The sequence below is a fragment of the Mytilus trossulus genome, chromosome 8, assembly GCF_036588685.1.
Source record: "Mytilus trossulus isolate FHL-02 chromosome 8, PNRI_Mtr1.1.1.hap1, whole genome shotgun sequence".
Classification (NCBI taxonomy): Eukaryota; Metazoa; Mollusca; class Bivalvia; order Mytilida; family Mytilidae; genus Mytilus; species Mytilus trossulus.
In genome coordinates, this window is record NC_086380.1 from 32,854,765 (window position 1) to 32,868,229 (window position 13,465).

The 13,465-nt window shown below is 31.8% G+C and overlaps 1 protein-coding gene across 1 annotated transcript in view; it reads right to left on the reverse strand.

Annotated features, from left to right (window-relative positions):
* LOC134680841 (cytochrome P450 4F2-like) overlaps window positions 1-13,465 on the reverse strand; it is a 31,360-nt gene extending 17,895 nt beyond the window's left edge. The window contains exon 1 of the mRNA XM_063540092.1: window positions 13,311-13,465. The gene's annotated coding sequence lies outside the window, so the exon portion shown is untranslated. The remainder of the gene's footprint in view (window positions 1-13,310) is intronic.

Sequence of the window (13,465 nt, forward strand, 5' to 3'; positions counted from 1 at the left end):
ACTTAATTCTGTTACCAAAATAGGAAAACTTAATTCTGTTACCAAAATAGGAAAACTTTATACTGTTACCAAAGTAGAAAAACTTAATACTGTTACCAAAATAGGAAAACTTAATTCTGTTACCAAAATAGGAAAACTTAATACTGTTACCAAAATAGGAAAACTTAATACTGTTACCAAAATAGGAAAACTTAATTCTGTTACCAAAATAGGAAAACTTAATACTGTTACCAAAATAGGAAAACTTAATACTGTAACCAAAGTAGAAAAACTTAATACTGTTACCAAAATAGGAAAACTTAATTCTGTTACCAAAATAGGAAAACTTAATACTGTTACCAAAATAGGAAAACTTAATACTGTTACCAAAATAGGAAAACTTAATACTGTAACCAAAATAGGAAAACTTAATACTGTTACCAAAATAGGAAAACTTAATACTGTTACCAAAGTAGAAAAACTTAATACTGTTACCAAAATAGGAAAACTTAATTCTGTTACCAAAATAGGAAAACTTAATACTGTTACCAAAATAGGAAAACTTAATACTGTTACCAAAGTAGAAAAACTTAATACTGTTACCAAAATAGGAAAACTTAATTCTGTTACCAAAATAGGAAAACTTAATACTGTTACCAAAATAGGAAAACTTAATACTGTTACCAAAGTAGAAAAACTTAATACTGTTACCAAAATAGGAAAACTTAATTCTGTTACCAAAATAGGAAAACTTAATACTGTTACCAAAATAGGAAAACTTAATACTGTTACCAAAGTAGAAAAACTTAATACTGTTACCAAAATAGGAAAACTTAATTCTGTTACCAAAATAGGAAAACTTAATACTGTTACCAAAATAAGAAAACTTAATACTGTTACCAAAGAAGAAAACTTAATACTGTTACTAAAGTTAGAAAACTTAATACTGTTACCAAAATAAGAAAACTTAATACTGCTACCAAAATAGGAAAACTTAATACTGTTACCAAAGAAGAAAACTAAATACTGTTACCAAAATAAAAAAAACTTAATACTGTTACCAAAATAAGAAAACTTAATACTGTTACCAAAATAAGAAAACTTAATACTGTTACCAAAGAAGAAAACTTAATATTCTTACCAAAATAGGAAAAAGTAGGAAAACTTAATACTGTTACCAAAATAGGAAAACTTAATACTGTTACCAAAATAGGAAAACTTAATACTGTTACCAAAATAGAAAAAACTTAATACGGTTACCAAAAAAGGAAAACTTAATACGATTACCAAAATAGGAAAACTTAATACTGTTACCAAAATAGGAAAATGTAATACTGTTACCAAAATATAACTGTCTCTTTTGTGTTAGTCTTCTTAGTTGAACGATGGACAGTCATCGGGCTGAATCCTTTCTTACTACCCGATTGGTAGAAATTACTGACTCTTAAAAAGTTAACGTCTATTGATTTCTTGGGGCAGTTTGAAAACTAGTAAATGTTCTTTCATCATAACCAGAGTGTCGTGTTTTAACATTATTTTTTTTTAGTATTTAAAGTTGCATCGTGATCAATCATGCATACTCTGTACATGTATATTCAGGGCATTATTCTATAAAAGACGAACTCGTTATGTATAAAAGCACACTCGTGTTCATTACTCATTTTATCCAGTTGTTCGTTGTTTTTAATGTCTAAAGTAAATGTAGTTGATACGTATACCTGAATCTAGAGAATCTAGAGACACTCCGCAAATGCTGTGTTTTCTTGGTTATACATTATGATACTTAAGTAGCAATCATTTTAAACACCAATTGGGGGGGGGGGGGGGGGGGGGGTGGAGGGGTAACTGCGTCTGATTATGTTTTAGTTTTTCAACGCTATCAATCGACTTATATTTTCAAACTTTTACACTGTAAATTATGGTGGAATCCGGATTCAGAAAATTTTAATGCTTTTTCTTTATAGTAATATAATCCGAAGGTAACCACTTCATAAAAAAAAGAAAATAACTAAATCAATTACTTAGTAATTTCGATTAATATTAATATAGCTATTCTAAATATTAATGCAAGATAGCAGAACGTGAAGAATTTTAGACGAGGGGATAATGATTATAAAAAAACTACTCTCGAATTATAAAAGCAATTATTTGTGCATGATCCCTTATATGATTTAAAGGAGATGTGAATTATATATGAATTTATATGCGAGTAATCCAATTAGTCGACACACAAAACTCCTTACTCCCAAATTTCCAAATGTTTTTGACGTGTGTGCTAGCTCTGTGTCCTACTTTAAAAGGAATAGCAAAAGTCAGATAACAGATTGTTCAATATACGTTAAAAGAATAATTTTTAAAAGAAGTGAGAAATATTTTGAAGACTAATTTTGTGTTCTTTATTGTTTTAATTTCAAACTTTTCAATAACTCCTTTAAATGCAAAAGCTACACCCGGAATGGCAAAGAAAAATGAAAGATTAATGCATGTGATTCCAAACAAAAAAGAGATAGGAATTTGCAAAGTTAGTTTGTTTTATTATTTTTGTAATTCAAAACAATGCTATGCTGCATTAAAACATTTTCAAATATCATCATGTAAACAATGCTGAGAGGTGATGCGGATAAGAATCCTCTAGATTTTCCATAGACTTTAATGCAAATTAATTTAATTAATATATATATCGTTACCAGTTGAATATAGTAATTTTACTCTTTTAATATTGTTAAAGACACTATAGAATATCTCAATTTTGATTTTTAACATACTATTAGCTATGGTTAAAATAAATCGGCAATATAAATAATCAGTAATCACCTTAAAATAGACGAAAAGTCTAGAGAAAACCTGGTAGCATCACCCCCTGGAAAATGTAAATGCCAGGATGTCCGGATCTGAGAATTAGACAGCTAGCTTTTTAGAAAAGCTATTACTTTTAGTATTGTGACCATTTATTATGCAGCTTTTATATTTATAGACACTCGATACATAAAATTGAAAAAATATTTAGTAGACTTTTCAGTGCACTTGTCGTATACATGCATATATATGTATAATTGTGCGCGTTTGTGTATGTCACTGTGTGTGTTTGAAACCAATTGATCGGATTAATGAATGCCAACGTTTTAAAAAGAGTTCACGCACACAAAAGTGCATACATACAATTACTGTATACTATGGAACGCCGGAACTGTCTTATAGTGTAAATATTTAATGTGTTTTGTCGCTTTGCCGTTACGTCCTGTCATTTCTTTTTTATGTTATGTGCAGATGCCTTTATATCCTGACACGGCATCTCTGTGTTATGTCATATTAGTAATTTGTTTGGTCAAACAATTGTATGATATGTCATTGCTAAACTTTGTTGTGTAAAATATGCATTACATTATGCTGTAACTACTATATATTCTGCGAATACTTCGGAACTTTATGATCAAACACCTTTACATTCTCTCATATTTTATCTATGTTGTGTCTTTTCTTCTTTTACGTAAGTCAGTTAATAATTTTGTCCTGTCTCAAATGTTATTGATATGTCAAATGTTCTAGACGTTTTGTTTTGATTCACCTTTGTTCTGTGTAAATATCATGATATTATAGTCTTGTGGCGTTATGTTGCGTTTATACATATGTATCTCCAGTGAAAAACATAATACAGCATGGTATAATTCATATTCGTTTTGCCGTACAGTTGATACTCTCTGTGAGCATTCATTACGTCATGTGCAAATGCCTTTTACATTATGTGTAAACAACTAATACGTTTTGTGCAAACCTCGTTTACCTTATGTGCATACATCGTTCACCCTATGTGCACACATCGTTTAACTTATGTGCAAACACCTATTACGTTATGTGCAAATACCTATTAAGTTATGTATAAAAACTACATCATTATGTGCAAATACTATTACTTTATGTGCAAATACCATGGAAGTTATGTACAAATGCCCATTACATATGTCCAAACATCTATTACGTTATGTGCAAACACCTATTACGTTATGTCCAAACACCTATTACGTTATGTCCAAACACCTATTACGTTATGTCCAAACACCTATTACGTTCTGGTAAACGCTTTTATGACACAGATTTTTATTATTTTGCTCCACTTTAAAAGTGTGCATTATGCATCCATGCTGTTGTTGTCTCTTTGACACATTCCCCATTTCTATACTTAATTTTATTTCAAAATTTGTTCACTTTACTTGTGAAAAATGTTAACAAATATACAGACACGACTTTAAATTTCTTAGAGGTGCAACTGAAAGGAACAAAACGATATAAAATAGAAGATGTGGTACGAATGACAATGTGACAACTCTACACAAGAGACCAGGATGATGTGTTATTACCCTCCCAGTATGGTTTTCATATGTACTAGAATAATGCTACAAATGTAATGATGTCTCCCAAGATTCACGTAGCAGCTAAGGAATCCTGCAAAATGTTTAAGATTTTATTTTCGTTCATTTCCTTTAACAGTTGTGAATATTATTCTGAATAACCTTCCTAAGACTTATTATTTCCTCCGTCCCTGACAAGGCGTGTTGAAAAGATGGATGTCCTGAAAAGGGGTGGTCAGGTGACCCGCCCCTCTTATCTGACAATTTTTTTTTTAAACTCAAGGGATGTTGAAAATATTTGATCCAATTTGGGATCAGGCAGGAAGACGGGTGTAACAAAAAGCTGCATTTTCTCTTAAAAAAAAAAACTATTTTTTTTTCATATTAAAAACTGCCTTATCCTGTAATCCACAAAAAATGACGCATACACATATTATTCTGGATGAAAGGGTTATCAGCCTTTTTTCACCTTCACTGGCCATACTCGAAATTTAATCCCGCAACTTGAAACTCCAGATAATGACTTTCATTTATCCGTATTTTGGTCCAGTAACTTTTGTAACTAATCGTGTCATCAAGAACGATACAAAAAAAAACATCATCTAGTAAATTGTTATTGTTTTCTTCTATTCTTTGTTTTATAAGTGATGTGTATATAGTTTCTTTTGTTGTCTATAAGAATGAATACATAATTTCGTTGCTAAAATGGTCATCATAACATAATTTTCCCTTTGAATTTCAGAAAATACTGACTATCTATAAAAAAAAAAAGATGTGGTATGCATGCCAATGAGAAAATTCTCCACGAAAGACCAAACTGACAAAGAAATAAATAACAATAGATCCTCTTATGGCCTTTAACAAAAACCCATACCGCAAAGTCAGCTAATCTAAAAAAAATTAACCCATTTAGTTTTTTTCACCAGTTTAAAAAAAAATTGTTACAGTTAAGTAATTCGCTTTTATCCTGCTAATAGCTAGTTGTTGTATACAAATAACAGGTAAACAACATTTTTTTGCTTTGTTAACTTTGTACAAATACAAATAAATTTTCCTCTTACCCGCTTGCATGTTGATCAATCGATAAAGGATTTCTTTCTGGTATTAGTATTTTGAGGTTTTCTTCGAATCCGCGTTTCAATAGTTGTAAAAAATCAGAGACAATGGTTAAGATTTAACAACTTATTCTCAAATACCTGTAAATTAAGAAATAATTCATGGGGGCTTGAATATATCGTGATTTTACCACGGGTTGGCCCTTTATGACAAATATTTTACCCCTGAGCGATAGCGAGGGGTAAAATATCGGCATAAAGGGTAAACTCTAGATATATTCAAGCCCCCATGAATTATTTCGATTCTGATAGGACACATACGGCAATTCTTTTGGATCGAAGCGCTCTAGGTGTAGGCAAATATTTGCCGTTCCCATAAATAAACGCACTAATAAACTAGCGTAAAAGAACGGAGCAAACTGCATTAGTGACATGCTTAACCTAATTAAAATAATGTATTTAGACAGTTTTGGATGAATTTGAATGATAATTTATTTATATGTCTTATATGATGTACAATAAAGGGTTTTTGCCACATTTTAGCATCATTTGTGTATGTTTCCTTGTGATGATTTTCGGATTCACAAGCGTGTATTTTCCCGTAAAATGCTTACATTCTAACGTCATTGTTCTATGACGTCGGGTATCTCATTCATAAAAAAGCATATGACGTGGGAGTACAATCGGAACAGCACTGGCAATATATTCATATTTTACCACGGGTGTGTACTCAAAGCGTTTGAAGGACGTCATGTTAGAATTGTAAACAATATGTGTTCATTGTCATAAATAAAAAAATGTATTAGTTCTCGCTGCGAAACAGGAGGAAATTCGGCAAGCCTCGCTTTTCGTTCTGTTTACATATGCTCGTACAAATAAATTTTACGTTTACCGACAAAGTACATTTATAATCAATACATTATTCCACAGTTGTGGATATGAATATATTTTTTGTTCAATATTTCAACGAATATCGTCGTATAAATTAGAAACATAAACTTATTTTCCGAACAGAGAGTCATAAATTCAATGAATATTATTACTGGATATACGGTATAAACGGTAAGCTTCGATGCGTTTAGTTATGAACGCGAATGATTCGATAAACATGATAAATATAGCCAAAAACACAATTAAGCCAAATGTTCATAAAAGGAATTTGCTAGCCTGCACATCATTATTCTGACAAATCTTATTTTAAAAAATAAAAGATTTCATACAAATACATTCTATTGGATCTAAATGTGATCAATCTAAAATATGTTTTGACAGTTACCGTTAAATATTGCCATTTTTGTCAAGCCTTCGACTTTAGTCGAAAAAGCGAGACATAGCGATTCTACATTCCGTCGTCGTTGGTGTCGTCATCGTCGTCGGTGGCGGCGTCCACAAATATTCACTCTGTGGTTAAAGTTCTTGAAATGGTAATAACTTTCTTAAACTATACTGGATTTCTACCAAACTTGGACAGAAGCTTGTTTATGATCATAAGCTACATGTAGTATCCAGAATTAAAATTTGTAAAAAATAAAATTTCATTTTTCCGTATTTTACTTAAAAATGAACTAAGATTTTCTGCCAGAAAATATTACATTCACTATGTGAAACAACATATTCATTCTGTGGTTATAATGTTATATTTTTAGAATTATAATAACTTTCTTATACTCTTTTGGATGTGTACCAAACTTGGATAGAAGCTGGTTTGTGATCAAAAGCTAGTATCTAGAAGGAAATTTTGTTCAGATTTTGTACCTGTGTTTTACTTATGAATGGACTTCCAGTCTGAAGTTCATTTTTTTTAAAACATTTATTAGATTCATAAACTAGCCTGTATTTTTAAAAAACCTGGACAGAAGCTTCTTACAATCAAAGATCGTATCAAAAGGAGTATTTTTATAGACTTTTTCCCTCATTTTTGTTGAGCCTGCGATTAACAGTAAAAGTAGTCGAGAAACTGGGTTCAGCTGAACCCTTACGAATTTTTAAATATATCGGTCCCCCTTTTCTCGGCTACTGTTAAAGCGAGAAGATTTTTATTATAAATGGCTAGCGAGGCATGAAGTTCATGTGATTCAATCCAAATTATCCTCTAAGTGCGGAAACAATCTTGAATTGGTGCAATCTTGTTCGCCTTGAAATCGACGTAACATATTTAGAATTCTTTAAACAAAAATCACCAATATAACGAAAAGAAAACTGTGACAGACTTAAACACGAAAAGGAAGGCTAAAAGTCTTCTGTAATTGTCATGCTACTGATTAGAAATTTAAAAAAAGTTCACTTGTCATGATTTGTATTATTGGAATTTCGGAACCCACTTGTTCATCCGTTTAAAGCACCATGAAACAATTGCCAGCTAACTCCTAGTTTCAAAAATCTTTAAATGTGCAGTATGTCATTGATACGATTTAAGTTCTTAAAATGAATCAAAATAATATAAGGACAATAAGACATTTGTAAAAAATATAAAACCCTTGCTATGTTTTATTACCATTTGAGAACATCTTTATGTTAAAGATATGAATCAAAGTACTGAAATACTGAACATCGGATGACCGCAAGTTCTTGTGGACGGTCACAAGCACTTGTCTCAGAAAACAAAATTACATCTCGTTACCTGAAAGTGACGTTAAAGTACAGACATTTTTTTTTCTGTGCGTGGATGATAAATTCACCCTCATCGTAGAAGTGTAACAAATTAGTAAACTCTGTTTTTTTTTTTGTTATACACTATTTTGATATTTGTAAATTACAGTTACATGTATATATAATTTTCATCCATTTGTATATCATTCTATTGCACTATATTAATTATAGTGCTGTGCAAGTGCATGGTGGACACCCTTCTGTAATATTTCGATTTTTCTAATAGATTGCATTTGAGTGGGCATTCATATTTTCCAGCAAAACATGCAATGTCCCACGCAGAGAGAGGGAGCAAAGACAGATAACTCTACATGGGATATCGCAAACGTTCTTGAAATATTCCTCCGCATGCGGTAACACACTTTTCTGTACGTGTATATAAATATTAAAGATGTTACTTTATTTATGTTTCTAACGAGTTAAACGAAATTTTCGTATTTTTAATTTATGTTAAACAAAAAACCTATTTGTTTTTTCTCTTTTTGATTTCTCAATCAATAACCAGTGGCGGAACCAGAATTTTTGAAAATGATGGAGCTGAGTTAGTTGGTTCTATAAGCAGTTTGATAAAGAGGGGGCTCGGGACTCAGTTTTGCTAAAACTCCCTGCTTATTAAAAAAAATAGTCAAGATAAGAGGTGGCGAGAAAATATCTTCGTCCTCAGTCAATATAATCTAAATAGACGCATATATAATGTGTTGACCTTGTCAAAAGTCTTTTTAATAAAATTCATAAATGTAATTTGGCGCCTTCCAAACCCATATGTTATAATTATGTATGCAAGATATGGCGACCTATGAAATTACCCGCTTGGTGCAGATGGAAAAGAACATTACATAAATAAGGCCGTTAGTGTTCTCGTTTGAATTGTTTTACATATTCTTTTCGGGGCCTTTTATTGTTGACGATGTTGTATGGGCTTTGCTCAATGTGGAAGGCCGTACGGTGACCTAAAATTGTAAATTCCTTTGTCATTTTGGTCTCTTGTGGAAAGTAGTCTCATGGGCAGTCATACCACGTCTTCTTTTTTTTTTATATCAACTTATTTTCCGTTTACATTTTCCGTAAAGAAATGAGGTTGCATTTTGTTTTTTACATGTAGCTTTTTTTGCTTCGAATAACAGTACAGAGCTTTTAGTTTCAGTCGATATACACGCCACCCTGAAATAATTACTTTTCACATATAAATTATGTTTGGTTGCTTCATGATGTGGCAGAAATTCAGCACCAACTATTCGCTTAAATGAGATAAATATTTACAGACTGTCTTCTTCTGAGGACATCAAATGCCGGAAAATTAACTGTGTGTATGACATTTCAGATCAAATGTTATTAATTCATGGTCGTTTTATGATGCATAAAATACTCACTGAAATTAAAAATATATAATATCAATCATTAATACGTTTTTACTTGCATTGCTAATCTGCAATATGTAGACGTTACGAGCGATGCTCGTGCCTATAAGCGTAACATACGTTATAGCTAAAATCTGACGTTTTTCATGGTTAAGACGCTACAAAAATACTTCTAGAATAAGTAAAGTTAGTAAGGGGAGGGTTGGGATCCCGCTAACATGTTTAACCCTGACACACTATGTATTTATGTGCCTGTCCCTAGTCCATGTAGACAGGAGCCCGTAATTCAGTGGTTGTCGGTTGTTTATGTGTTACATAATTGTATTTCGTTCCTTTTAAATAAAATACGGCTCTTAGTTTTCCCGTTTGAATTGTTTTACATTGTCATTGCGGGGCCTTTTATAGCTAACTATGCAGCATGGGCTTTACTCATTGTTGACGTCCGTACGGTGACCTATAATTGTTAATGTCTGTGTTATTTAGGTCTCTTGTGGAGAGTTAATTGTCTCATTGGCAATCATACCACATCTTCTGCGGGACCCCAAATTACGGCTTCAGTTGTTCTCGACAATTGTCGGTATGGAAGCTTTATACTTCAAATGGAATTATTTATCTAGTCTTTGTAAGTACCAAACAAATAGTTTTCACAAGAATAACATGACAGATACGTAACTGTCAAATAAGCATCATTCAAAGAAGAAGAAAAACTTGAAAGAGACTTTAAATATTAGGAACGATTTAAAAGATATTGTGTCCCGATCTATACTCCCGGTTCGGCGCTTACAATACAGTAACTTAGTGTCGTTCAAATGTTTTCCGCAATATTTAAAAAAATCTACCGCAGATTGTATTATTTCGTTCCCTCGAAAAAAAAATGTCTTCTCGAAAAAGCCCGCGGCTGCGTCCTAATGTCCCTTTCACGAAGTTCGAAGAATAATTTCGAATAAAAATCTCATATTCGTGTTGAAAACTAATGTCGGTTTAGTAACATTAAAAAAACAATTTCGTGACTTATACTGAACCGATAATATAAAGTGATAATACATGAATTATCCGGCAAACTTTCTACTCCGTCTAATGTCCAACGAATTTGTCTTAAAGTTCTCTAATGTAATTCAACATGTTACCCGGTTTAGTGTGTTTCTGACAAGTGTAAGTTTTTTCTTAGTTTTTACAGGAATATATTTGCATCGTTTCAAAGAAACATTGGGAGCATCATCCGAAACATTCTTCGTACGTAAATTTTAAAGAAGACTCTTAAGTGCTATAAGATAGAAATGCAAAAAAAAATGCTCGTACAATTACGCACCCAAGTTTTACTCGTTTAAACTTGCAAGTGCTGCACTTCATTTAAAATTTGCGAGTAAAAATAAAACATTCAATCTGTTCCGGGTTGAGGGCAACACTTATCAATATCATACAATGATAAAAATAATCAGAAAAATCAGTAACATATAGATAAATCAAAGCGTAGTTTAAAAAGTATCTCTCTATATATGTAGAACAATATATGCACCGACAATCGACTAAGTTGTGCGCTTGTTCTGTGTGTTTTTATGGCACTGTGTTTTTTGTTGCTTTGGCTATTCAAAACGACGTCAGGTTGCCGCCGTAAGAAATTTAATGCGTGCAACATCTAGTCACCAATTTTCAAATATTGTTTTTTTTCGGAAAGTACGAATGCCATGGAGATAAATATAGATTTTTTTAAAATATTAGAAAAATAACATGTCTATATAAGACTCTGATTGTCGACTATAAAGTGCAAAACTAATCATCGTTTTCGTTTATTTCGACTGGACGCAACGTTTTTGTAAAAGATAAACCCGTGACATTTTATTCACCAAATTAAAAAAATGTAGGATCTTTTTTGTTTTTTAGTTTGATCGATTTTGCCTTTGAAATTAATTAATTACAAAAAAAAAGCATTAAACTAGCTACTAGTATACCATTTTCTCACCTGATGACATCATTTATCCGTATTTTTTAACTGTTTTCGTTAAGTAGTTTCGAAAATGGAGATGGGACACTATGAAACTTTGCAGATTTGCATGCCGTAACAGAGTAAGACGCCATTAGCCGTAAACAAAATATATCATAGTGGGTTGTCATTTCATGGCAATTCGCGGCAACAAACAAAATAGTAAAAATCGGCGAGAAAAAGTTGAAAAGAAGGCTTATTCTTCAGTTTTCGTCATCAAATATTACCCGGGACAGCACATTATTTTTCCAGAATCAAATGCATAACAACACCAAGAAATGCGTTTTATCATGTTTTAATGGACATAATTGGAAAAGGACATTTATATCCAGCACAATGATATCTTCGTTTACTTAAAATACGTTTTTTCTGCACCTGCAGCGCATTTTTATTCACAAAACATACAAAAACGTAAACGGTACGAACATCGCGCGTAACGTCGTACGATTTGTTTGCTTAAAATGTTCTTGTACAATGTTTTCAAAAATGCAATAAATGTATTTTATGACTTTTATCAATTTAGGCACACCTCCAGAGAGACACATCTCGAGAATCGTGTCTATATATTTGTAAATATTTGAATTTCAACAAGTAAAGTGAACAAAATATAAAAAGAATGGATGTATAACGCACACTCTTTAAGTAGAACAAAAATCTAAATATTTATAAAACATTTTTATATCAATCAACATATAAAAATACTACATTTCCAATACCAAATCAACAACCCAGTGCTCACATATTACCTTCAGTTCACTTTCAGCATCCAATGGATATTAGCTTGAAACATAATACAGCGAAGTAGTTCAGAGCTTTTTAGAAAGCTAAAACTTACAAAATTTCCTAATTTTTCAAAGTTTATATCACTGATGCGTTTTGTATTAATCTGTGTCAAAAAAGCGTTTACCATTACGTAATAGGTGTTTGCACATAACGTAATTGGTGTTTGGACATAACGTAATATAGGTGTTTGCACCTAACGTAATAGATGTTTGGACATAATGTAATAGGCATTTGCACATAGCGTAATCGGTGTTTATACATAATGTAAACGGTATTTGCGCATAACGTAATAGTGTTTGCACATAACGATTTAGTTTTTATACATAACTTAATAGGTATTTGCACATAACATTATAGGTGCTTGCACATAAGGAAACGATGTTTGCACGTAGGGTGAACGATGTTTGCACATAAGGTAAACGAGGTTTGCCCAAAACGTATAAGTTGTTTGCACATAATGTAAAAGGCATTTGCACATGACGTAATGAATGATCACAGAGAGTATCAACTGTACGGCAAAACGCATATGAAGTATACCATGATGTATTATGTTTTTCACTGGAGATACATATGTATAAACATAACAACACGCCCAAAGACTATAATATCATGAGATTTACATAGAACAAAGGTGAATAAAAACAAAACGCTTAGACCATTTGACATAACAATAACACTTGAGACAGGACGCAATTATTAACTGACTTATGTAAGAGAAGAATAGACACAACATAGATAAAATATGAGAGAATGTAAAGGTGGTTGATCATAAAGTTCCGAAGTATTCACAGAATATATAGTAGTTACAGCATAATGTAATGCATATTTTAAACAACAAAGTTTAGCAATGACATATCATACAATTGTTTGACCAAGCGAATTACTAATTTGACATAACACACATATGCCGTGTCAGAATATAAAGGCATCTGCACATAACATAAAGAAGAAATGACAGGACGTAAAGACAAAGCGACAAAACACATTAAATATTTACACTATAAGACAGTTCCGGCGTTCCATAGTATACATTAATTTGTTTCATTTCAACATTTTTAAATACACTGAAACAAAATAAATTGCTTTATGATGATCATCATAACTAAACATAATATCAAACTGAAATCAAGTTAAATGTATATAGTAAAAACATACAAACCGTTAAAAATGATACATTGTATGTCCTACACACAGGTAAAAAAAAATTGTTTACAACAATATCCGTACATAACCTATATAATCAAGTTTAATATTACCGAGGTCATCGCTTGGATAAGGAGCCACTAAGTATCATACTTGTATTACATGTACAAA